We start from the raw sequence: 9,938 nt of genomic DNA, 5'->3' as shown, positions 1-9,938 counted from the left end.
AAAGGCTTAGGGAGATTGGAATTTTAGATTAGATTTATCATCTAAGACCCACTCATCCACCCTAGGAGGACCTAGGGAACACACCTGTCATTACAACTGTGAGAAATAAATTTTTGAGGGCAGTCTCAGCGTCCTTCATGAGCTCTGTGGTTGCTCTTCTCTTCAGGTCAGAATTTACAGTGGGGACTGTTGACACCAAAGAAGGAAGCAGAATAATCTGACTCACAAAGAGGTATGGTGCTGGCTAGATGATCACAGTGTCCCTAGAAAAAGAGTAGATAGACATTCTACTGAATTCTCACTTGATCTGTACAAGTGGAAGTGTTGCAGGTTGAGGGAACAGGAGTCTAACTTGAAGCATAGAAATAGTTATGCATCAAATGGTGCCCTTCCTAAATTTGTATGTTGAAGCCCTAATTCTCAATGAGACTATATTTGAAGACAAGGTCTTTAAAAGGGTAATTAAGGTTAGTTTTTTTAATGTTTATTCATTTTTGAGAGTGACGGAGTGTGAGCAGGGAAGGGGCGCAGAGAGAGGGAGACACAGAATCTGAAGCAGGCTCCAGGTTCTGAGCTGTCAGCACAGAGCCCAATGCGGGGCTCGAACTCGTGAACCGTGAGATCATGACCTGAGCTGAAGTCGGACGCTTAACTAACTGAGCTACCCAGGCACCCCTAAAGGAGTAATTAAGGTGAAATGAGGTCATGGGGTAGAGCCCCAATCCAGTATGACCTGTATCTTTATAAGAGGAGGAAGAGGGACATCTGGGTGTCTCAGTCAGTTAAGCTTCTGACCCTTGATTTTGGCTCAGGTCATGATCTCACAGTTGGTGAGACTGAGACCTCGAGATGGGCTCTATCCTGATAGTTGTGGACTCTGCTCGGGATTCTCTCTCTCTCTCTCTCTCTCTCTCTCTCTCTCTCTCTCTCTGCCCCTCCCCACCTCATGCTCTTATGCTCTCTTTCTCTCTCTCAAAATACCGTCAAAATATTTTTCTCTGAACACAGAGAAAAGGCCAGTAGAGGACAGAGAGCCATCTGTAAGACAACTAGAGAGGCTCCAGGAAAAACCAAACTTGCTGACCCCTTGATCTTGGGTCCCAGAGCTGTGAGAAAATTTTGGTTGTTCAATCATCCAGTCTGTGGTATTTTGTTGTGGCTATGGGAGTAAAGTAAGACAGAGAGTCATGACTCCTCAGTCAATCACTAGACTTGAGCCAATTAAGGCCAGGTTAGAAAGGAACCAGCTACACTTGCCAAAAATGAATACTTCTAATTTAAAAAAAAAAATTATTTATTTTTGAGACAGAGAGAGAGAGCACGCAAGGGAGGGGCAGAGAGAGAGGGAGACACAGAATCTGAAGCAGGCTCCAGGCTCTGAACTATCGGCACTGAGTCTGATGCGGCGTTTGAACTCACGAACTGTGAGATCGTGACCCAAGCTGAAGTCAGATGCTTAACCTACTGAGCCACCCAGGTGCACCCAAAATGAATACTTTTAATCTTTCTCCTGGACTTCCCTAAAGGGATCTATTGTCTTTTACCAGAATAACTGCACTGGGTAAAAGGAAATAATCAGACCTTTCAGGGACTACTGGACACTTGCCCTGAACTGATAATAACTTCAGAAGACTCAAAATATCGTTGTTGTCAAAAACAGTAGGACTTATGGAGATTTGGTGATCAATGGAGTTTTAGCTCAGATTCATGTCACAGTGGATTCACTGAGTTGCTGAACCCATACTATGGTTATTTTTTCAATTCTGGAATGTATAATTAGAAAAGACATACTCGACAACTGACAGAATCCACACATTGGTTCCCCGACCTGTGGAGTAAGAGCTGTAATTGGGGGAAGTCCAAGTGGAAGCCACTAGAACTTATGGTATCTAATAGTGAACTAAGACATTAGTGCCACTAATCAAGGACTTCAGAGACACAAGGTCGTGATTCCTGCCACTCTCCACTCAGCTCACCTATTTAGACTGTGTAGAAGACAGATGGATCTTGGAAAATGACAGTGGATTATTGCAACTTAACCAGCAGCTGCTGGTGCAGATGTGGTTTCATTGCTTGTGCCACTTAACATACCCCCTGGTAACTGATATGCAGCTGTTACACAGGCATATGCTTTTTTGTTTTTTTAAAATATCAGTTAGTAAAGGCAATCAGTATCAGTTTGATTCCAGCTGGCAAGGTCAGCAATACACCTTCACTGTCCTACATTGGGAGAAGATAAATTCTCCATCCCTATGTCACAACTTCAGGAACCTCAATCAACTTTGGCTTCCACAAGACATCGTACTAGTCCATGACACTGATGCTATTATGCTGGTCAGTATAGACCCTTTGGACTTTGGATCAAAGCCTTGCCATACCCTGTGGATAACTACTCTTTGGAGAAACAGCTTCTTCTTGCAGCTGGGACTTAATAGAAACTGAATGCTTGACCAGAGGTCACCATGTTTCCATGTGACTTGACGAGTTTCCATGTGTTCATGACAGCATAATACACTTGCTATTGTCTGATCTGCCCAAGCCAAGATGGATGTGTACAGTGGCATTCCATTTTCAAGCGGAGGTGGTATATACAAAAATCAGACCCTGAAGTTTTAATAATTTACATGAGGAAGTGACCAAATGTCCATGGTTCCTATTTCTACTATTACTGTCTCTCTCCAAACCTGTATCTATGGCCTCATGGGGAGTTCCCTATGAGCAGTTGATGAAAGAAGAGAAACAATTTTGATGTACAGGTGGTTTTGATGTACATGCTATTCAGGCACCGCCTAAAAGTGGACAGCTGCAGCACCACAGTTCTCTTCTAGAACATCCCTGGAGTACATGGTGAAGGGAAATCTCTCAGTGGTTTCTCATCTTACTTGTAAAGAGAAGTGGCCAGAGGTGTGAGTTTATATCAGTTCATGGGCTGTGGCCAATGGTTTGGCTGGACAGTCAGGGATTTGGAAGGGAAATATTGGAAAACTGGTGATAAGAAGGTCTTGGGAAGAGGTATGTCGATGAATATCTTTGAATGGGAAATAGAGTGAATAGATCTCTGTCCTATGTGAATGCTCACAGAGGAGTAACCTCTTCAGAGGAGGGTATTAATAATCAAATGGGTAGGATGACTTGTTTTGTGGCTACCAGTCAGCTTCTTTCCTTGGCCATTTTTCCCAATGGGCTCGTGAACAAAGTGGGTATGGTAGCAGGGACTGAGGTTCAGTAACATGAACTTCTACTCACCAAGGCCAATCTACTACAGCCACAACTGAGTGCCAATCTATCAGTAGCAGAAACCAACAGTGAGTCTCTGATATGGCACCATTCCCAAAGGTGATCAGCCAGCTACTTGGTGGCAGGTTGATTACATTGGACTGCTTCCATAATGGAAGGGGCAGTTCTTTGTTCTTACTAGAATAAACATTACTCTAGATATAGATTTGCCTTCCCTGCATACGGTGCTTCTGCTGAACTACCATCTGTGGACTAACAGAATTCTTTATCTCCCATAATGGTACTCCACACAGAATTGCTTCTGATCAAGGAACTCCCTTTGTAATGAATGAAGTATGGTAATGGGCCCATGATCATGGAATCCATGAGCTTTATCATGTTCCCCATTATCCTGAAGCAGCTGGTTTGATTAAAAAAGTGGAATTGCCTTTTGAAGCCTTAGTTCAATGCCAGTGAGGTGATAATACCTTGCAGGACTGGACCAATGTCATACAACAGGCTATAGGTACTCTGAATCAGCATTTAATACATGGTCCAGTTTCTCCAAAAGCTAGAATTCATAGGCCCAGGAAATGAGGGGGTAGACATAGAAATGGCACTATTTACTATTACCCCTAATGATCCACTAGCAAAAATTTTATTTTCTACCCCTGGGACTTTATTTTCTATTGTTCTGGAAGTCTTAGTTTCCAAGGAAGAAACAATTTCCAACCGAGAGACACAACAGTGGTTCCACTGAACTGAAAGTTAAGACCATCATCTGGCCACTTAGGTCTCCTTATGCCTCTAAATCAACAGGCAATGTTGTCCCATGCTGGATGCATTCCTTGATCCTGATTCCCAATGTGATTAAAGTAAATAGAAAACTACAGGGACTGAATTCAGGCAGGACTAATGGCCCAGACCTTTCAGAATGAAGATTTGGGTCACTCCACTAGGCTAAGAACCATGACAAACTAAGGTTCTTGCAGAAGACAAAGAGAATATGGAATGAGTCGTGGAAATAATCATAAATGCAAGCTAAGACCATATGACCAGTTGCAGAAACAAGGACTGTCATTGTTAATATTTCTTCCTAATTTTTTACGAATATATTTATGTGTGTGTATGCCTGTATTAATATATATATATATATATAATATTTTTGTTTTCTTTCCTCTCTTATCCCCTTATCATCTAACATAAGATGTATTAATAATAGTTAAGCTTACATCACAGTGTTTAAGTTATGGAATATCAAGGAGAAGTACAAATGACACCCCAAAATGTTGCATCCTCTTCTGGGGAAAGGGTTAGTGCATTTTCAGTTATATATAAGGTCATTGGATCCTGTTAGGTGGAATTATTACTTGTTTTTGTCTTGATTTGGAGGTAAAATATGGTTGAAGGAGGTATGAAGGGGTGCCAAATTGATAAGGAGGGAACTGTAGTAGTTTTACATACCAACTTGGTTAGGTTATAATACCCAGTTATTCAATCAAACACTAATCTAGGTGTTGCTGTGAAGGTATTTTTATATGATTAACACCTACAATCAGTTGACTTTCAATAAAGAAGATTATAAGGTAGATGAACTTCATCTAATCAATTGAAAGACCTTAGGAGAAAAGCTGAGGTTTCCCTAAGGAAGAAGAAACTCTACCTCTGGATGGGAGCATCAGGTTCTGCCTGAGAGTTTTCAGCCTGCTGGTCTGCCCTAGAAATTTAAGTCCAGTCCCCACATTGTGTAAGCCAATTCTTTGAAATATGTGTGTATGTGTGTGTATGTGCATGTGTATATGTATTAAATATGTTTATATATTACATAATATAAATATGTGCATAATACATATTATATCTATCCAACTCATTCTATTTCTGTAGTAGAACCCTAATACAGATAGAAAACTAAATATGCAATGAGATATATATCACCAAATACAAAATTATATTAAGCAAAATGCTAGGTAACGAAAGCATAATCCTGAAAACTCATGAACTTCTTACACTTCATCCACCTGGAAGAAATGGAATGAAACGATTTTTCTGGCAATTTGTCACCCAAAGCCATATCAATTATAAGAGCTGCCTTTTATTGAATGTCTATTTATATAAGCCAGGCACAAAGCTGGGGACTTTACATTTATTTATGATTTTTAAAAAATGTGACAAAGTAAACATCATTTCTAATTTATAGAGTATGAAATGGTGTTTCAGAGAAAGGGAATAACTTACCAAGAACGTGCTTGTGAAGGCAGTGCAGGGACTTGAACTCAGGTCAACCTGACTCCAAGGTCTGTGCTCTCCGTCAAAGAGATGACAGTATTTCAGCCTAGAATTCCTAGAAGGTAGCCCCGTGTATGTTGAGTTTGGTAGTAGCCCTCATGGGGACAAGTGACAAATGACAACTTCATATACCATTCTCCGTGCTTGGGAAATGAAACAAGATGGTGTGTCAGCCTTTGGACAACTCGTGTGCAACCCGCTTAGTATAATAACCATCCAACTCTATGATGGGGGCAGTGAAAGATTCCAGTACTCATGCAGTTGTGTGTCCATTTGAGACAAGCCGAGGCGACTTATGTTTTCTTTCTTGGGACTGTGGTTGAACACTGAAGCTAAGTCATAAAACACCAGAACAGGCCAAAGAATACATTTAGTGAAACCCCTGGTTTTCTAAACCTAAGGTTCTTGGTTAGAATATTTCGGTCACTCCGAAATTTCTAATCCTTAGGATATTTATAGACCAATAATCAGGGCTAGGAAAGTTGAAATTTACAAGTCAAGTTGACTTCAGTTAATGAGGCACCTCTGGTATCACAAAGAGAACATTGGACCAGGAGTCGGGAGACCAAGACTGAACATCCAACTTTGGGCCTTACTAAACACTGTCTCCTTGTCCAGGTTACTTAATCTTCCCAATCCTCACCGACTCCATCAATAAAATGAGTACGAAATCCCACATGATGGCTGTGGGGTTTTAAATGTGCTTAAATGAGAACACGCGGGTTGAAAATCGTCTAGCGTAATTCATGGCGTATAATAGGTAATCAATCAACGCTTTGCACAACTTAGCAATCACTCCCCTTTTCAGGCATACTAATTCTCTGTTGTCATTGTAGAGGTCTTAGTGGGAGAGTAATTCCAGGCACTCATCTCCTACCCAGGAAGCCAAGAGGATGGACATCTTTCCACTCCAAATAGGCCCGTGAACCTAGTTCGCCTCTCTTCCCTGGGACATCGCATCCTGAATGAATGATGCAAGGTCAGGAGAAACAGAGATGACTCATGTTAGGAGCAGTGGCACCTGAGGCTTTCTGACCAAGCTCTTCGAGTTATGGGGACACTGCAGGGTTGTTTGCTTCTAGTCTCATGTCCTTGTGGAGCCTCCTGGTTTCCTGCTCATTCCGAAGTCTGATCTTCCAGCTCTCACGGATGATGTTAGCAGTAGCACCCTCCCACCATCGATATTCTGAAGAATTCTTCCTTTGCTAATAAGTTGGCTGCGGTTGGCTTTTATTTCTTGCCATTGGGATCCTGGCTGACACACATGTGAAGAACTGATATGAGAGAAGCAGTAGACTAGGGCTTATAGTCCTGTTTGCATATTTCATTAGGTTTGGTGAGTTTGCAATCGTTGGTGTGGGTGTAAAATTCCAATTTACTTCTCTAATGAACTCTTCAACGATTGACCTGCTCCTAATTTAGCTGTACATTATTATAGCTAAATGTTGGTTGCTACGAAAAGACCTTGTTTTGACCTCATAAGAAAACACCATCCAGAATCAACTGGAGGAAAGCAAAACACATGGCCCAAAGTCAGGGAAGAAATTCATTGTGTGTGTGTTTTAGGGCTGGCTGAGTCCTTATTACCATCTCTTTCCTAATACACTAACAATCTCTTGCACATTTGACCACTGTTTAACATGATCAGACAAATATTATTTTAAAAGGAGACATTCTGAGTTAAAAATGACCCTCCTTCTTGGGTGTGTTTTGTGGTTTCTGTGGCTGGAGGTTACAATAGGCCATTTGATTAATGAGCTGTTTTATTGGGATGCAAATAATGCATAATGTCATAAGATCCATATGTTGTACATTACCGAGGCATAAAACCTACCTTGGCATGAAATGGAAAATTTAAAGCATCTTTCTTGAAAAAATATATCATGCTAAACAAAAAGCATGTGGGTATTTCTGGTATTTATGAAACTGGTGAATGCTATTCCAGATTTGCTTAGGTTTAGTGCTAACTCTGATCTTGTGTGTGTGTGTGTGTGTGTGTGTGTTCTGTATTCGTCAGAAGTACCTTTATGCTTCTGTTCCTTCTCAGTCTGTTCAGAATAGTTGAAAAGAGCCAAACAGCTGTTTCTGATAACACACAGTAGCTATAACCTGCGTGGGTTAGAATGAAAATGGTAGATACTGGAAAAAATGTAATTATAATAAAAACAGCCTTTGGGATTGTAGCATGTAATTGCCTATGCATCACCAGAGAGGAGGAGCATGAGAAAGATATGTAAATACACAGTCCAGTGGATACAAATTTCAGAGAAATAAAACCCTTTGGGGGTATAGAGACTAACAAGGTGGTGGGTGTGAAGTGTGTTGGAACCCTGAAGTTTTGGTTGATATTGGAGATTTCACCCTCCCTGAAACACTCATAAGGCCAGATGAGACCGATCAGCCAACTTTCCAGAACCTTCACATGGGTAACTACTCTTCCACCTTCGGCTTCTGCTCAAGTACCATTTCTCAAAGGGCCTTTCCCCAGTTACTCCCTGGCTGCCATGGTCACTCTTATTCCCATGATGTCATTTTATTGTCTTTGTGAAAACTTTTACTGCCTGAATCACCTTGTTTACCTGTTGGTTTACTTATGTAGTGTATGCTTTGCAGGAGAAAATAGGCTCCAGGTCAGATGGGTTCACAGCTATAAACTCTGGTCAGTGTCTGGAACACAGTAAATGCTCAATAAATATATATGGAATGTTGAATTTAAAAGTGAGGATAATAATAATCCTTCTCCCTTGTAAGGAATTCTATAAAGCTTAACTGAGATAATGCTTGTGAACTTGACATGATAGTACCAATGCAGAGTATTTGGCAACTGTTAGCTAGCATTATTATATGTATATTAATTAATATATAATTAATATAATTATTTAATATACATTGATTATATTGTTTATCATATTACAGATATTATATATGATTTATCATATTTCACATTTTATATATCATATTATATACATTAATATATTAATTAATTAAGGTGTAATATAATTATACAATTATATAAATTGTATATGTTATATAAATTATATAATTATAGTATATAAAATTAACATATATTATATAATATATCGCATATAATTAATACATTTTTATATCATAATAATATATTAATTTTAATTAATAATTTAAATATAATTTAAATAAATATTATAATGACATAATAAATAATTAATATATGTTAATATATATTAGTAATGGGCAGTTGGCTCATGTGATGGTCATGAAGGCTGAGAAGTCTGATGATCTGCCATCTGCAAGCTGGAGTCCTAAGAAAGCAGATAGTGTAAGTTACAGCTCAGTCCCAAAGTTCTGACAACCAAGAGTGCCAATGGTATAAGTCCCAGTACAAGGGCAAGAGAAGGCCGTGTCCAGCTCAAAGAGAGAGAGAGAGAGAGCCGATTTCCCTTTCTTCCACCCTTTTGTTCTATCCAGGTCCTCAATGGACTGGATGATACCCCCCGCCCCCCACCATATGGGGAGGGCAATCTACTTAGTCTACCAATTCAAATTCCGGTCTCCTTAGAAATATCCTCAGAGACATACCCAGACATAATATTTAACCAACTATTTGGGAACAGCATGACCCAGTCAAGTTGACACATAAAATTAACCATTACAATTCGGATGCTATAGAACCATACAGGAGGTTGATTGATGCCCATGGGGAGTGATTTAACTTGGCTCTGTTATTCTGTAACTTATTCACCTAAAAATTTGGAAAGTAAAGTTTCACAAACCTAGATCAAGAAAATTACACAGGGGCACCTGGATGGCTCAGCTGGTTAAGCATCCAGCTCTTGGTTTCGGCTCAGGCTGTGATCTTGGGGTTTGTGAGTTCGAGCCCCACATTGGACTCCATGCTGACAGTATGGAGCCTCCTTGGGATTCTCTCTCTCTCCCTCTCTCTCTGCCTCTCTCCTGTTTGTGCACTCTATCTCCCTAGTTAAATAAATAAACTTTGAAATAAAGAAAAAAAACAAAGAATTAGTTGCACAGATTATTAACATTCTCTGTCTGCTATAGCAGTGAGATTATGCCTACTGTCGGAGAATTATGACTCCATCAAGAACTGGTATGCTATAACAAACTCAGCAGGAAAACTCTACAGGAAAGAAGTTGAGTTAGAAAGCTCTTTCAGATTGTGTGGTGTCTCTGGGTCACTGGGTTATCATTAGGAACCTTAATTATTTCTGAGCTTCATTTATTTAAGTGCTTTCTTAGAAATTTCTGGCTCAATGTAATTGCACTTACTCTAGCTTATTTGATGGCATTATACTCTGCACCTTTAATAAACCTGCTTTATTAGGAAAAAAAGATACATCGAATTTCTTTTATTTACACAGCACAATATATGTAGGCTTTATTCTTAAGCTTCCTATAGATAGGGTGATGAAATATGCGATCCTTCTTGACTGAAGTTCCAC

Source organism: Panthera tigris, chromosome B3, assembly GCF_018350195.1.
Source record: "Panthera tigris isolate Pti1 chromosome B3, P.tigris_Pti1_mat1.1, whole genome shotgun sequence".
Classification (NCBI taxonomy): domain Eukaryota; kingdom Metazoa; phylum Chordata; class Mammalia; order Carnivora; family Felidae; genus Panthera; species Panthera tigris.
This window is presented reverse-complemented; position numbering follows the sequence as displayed.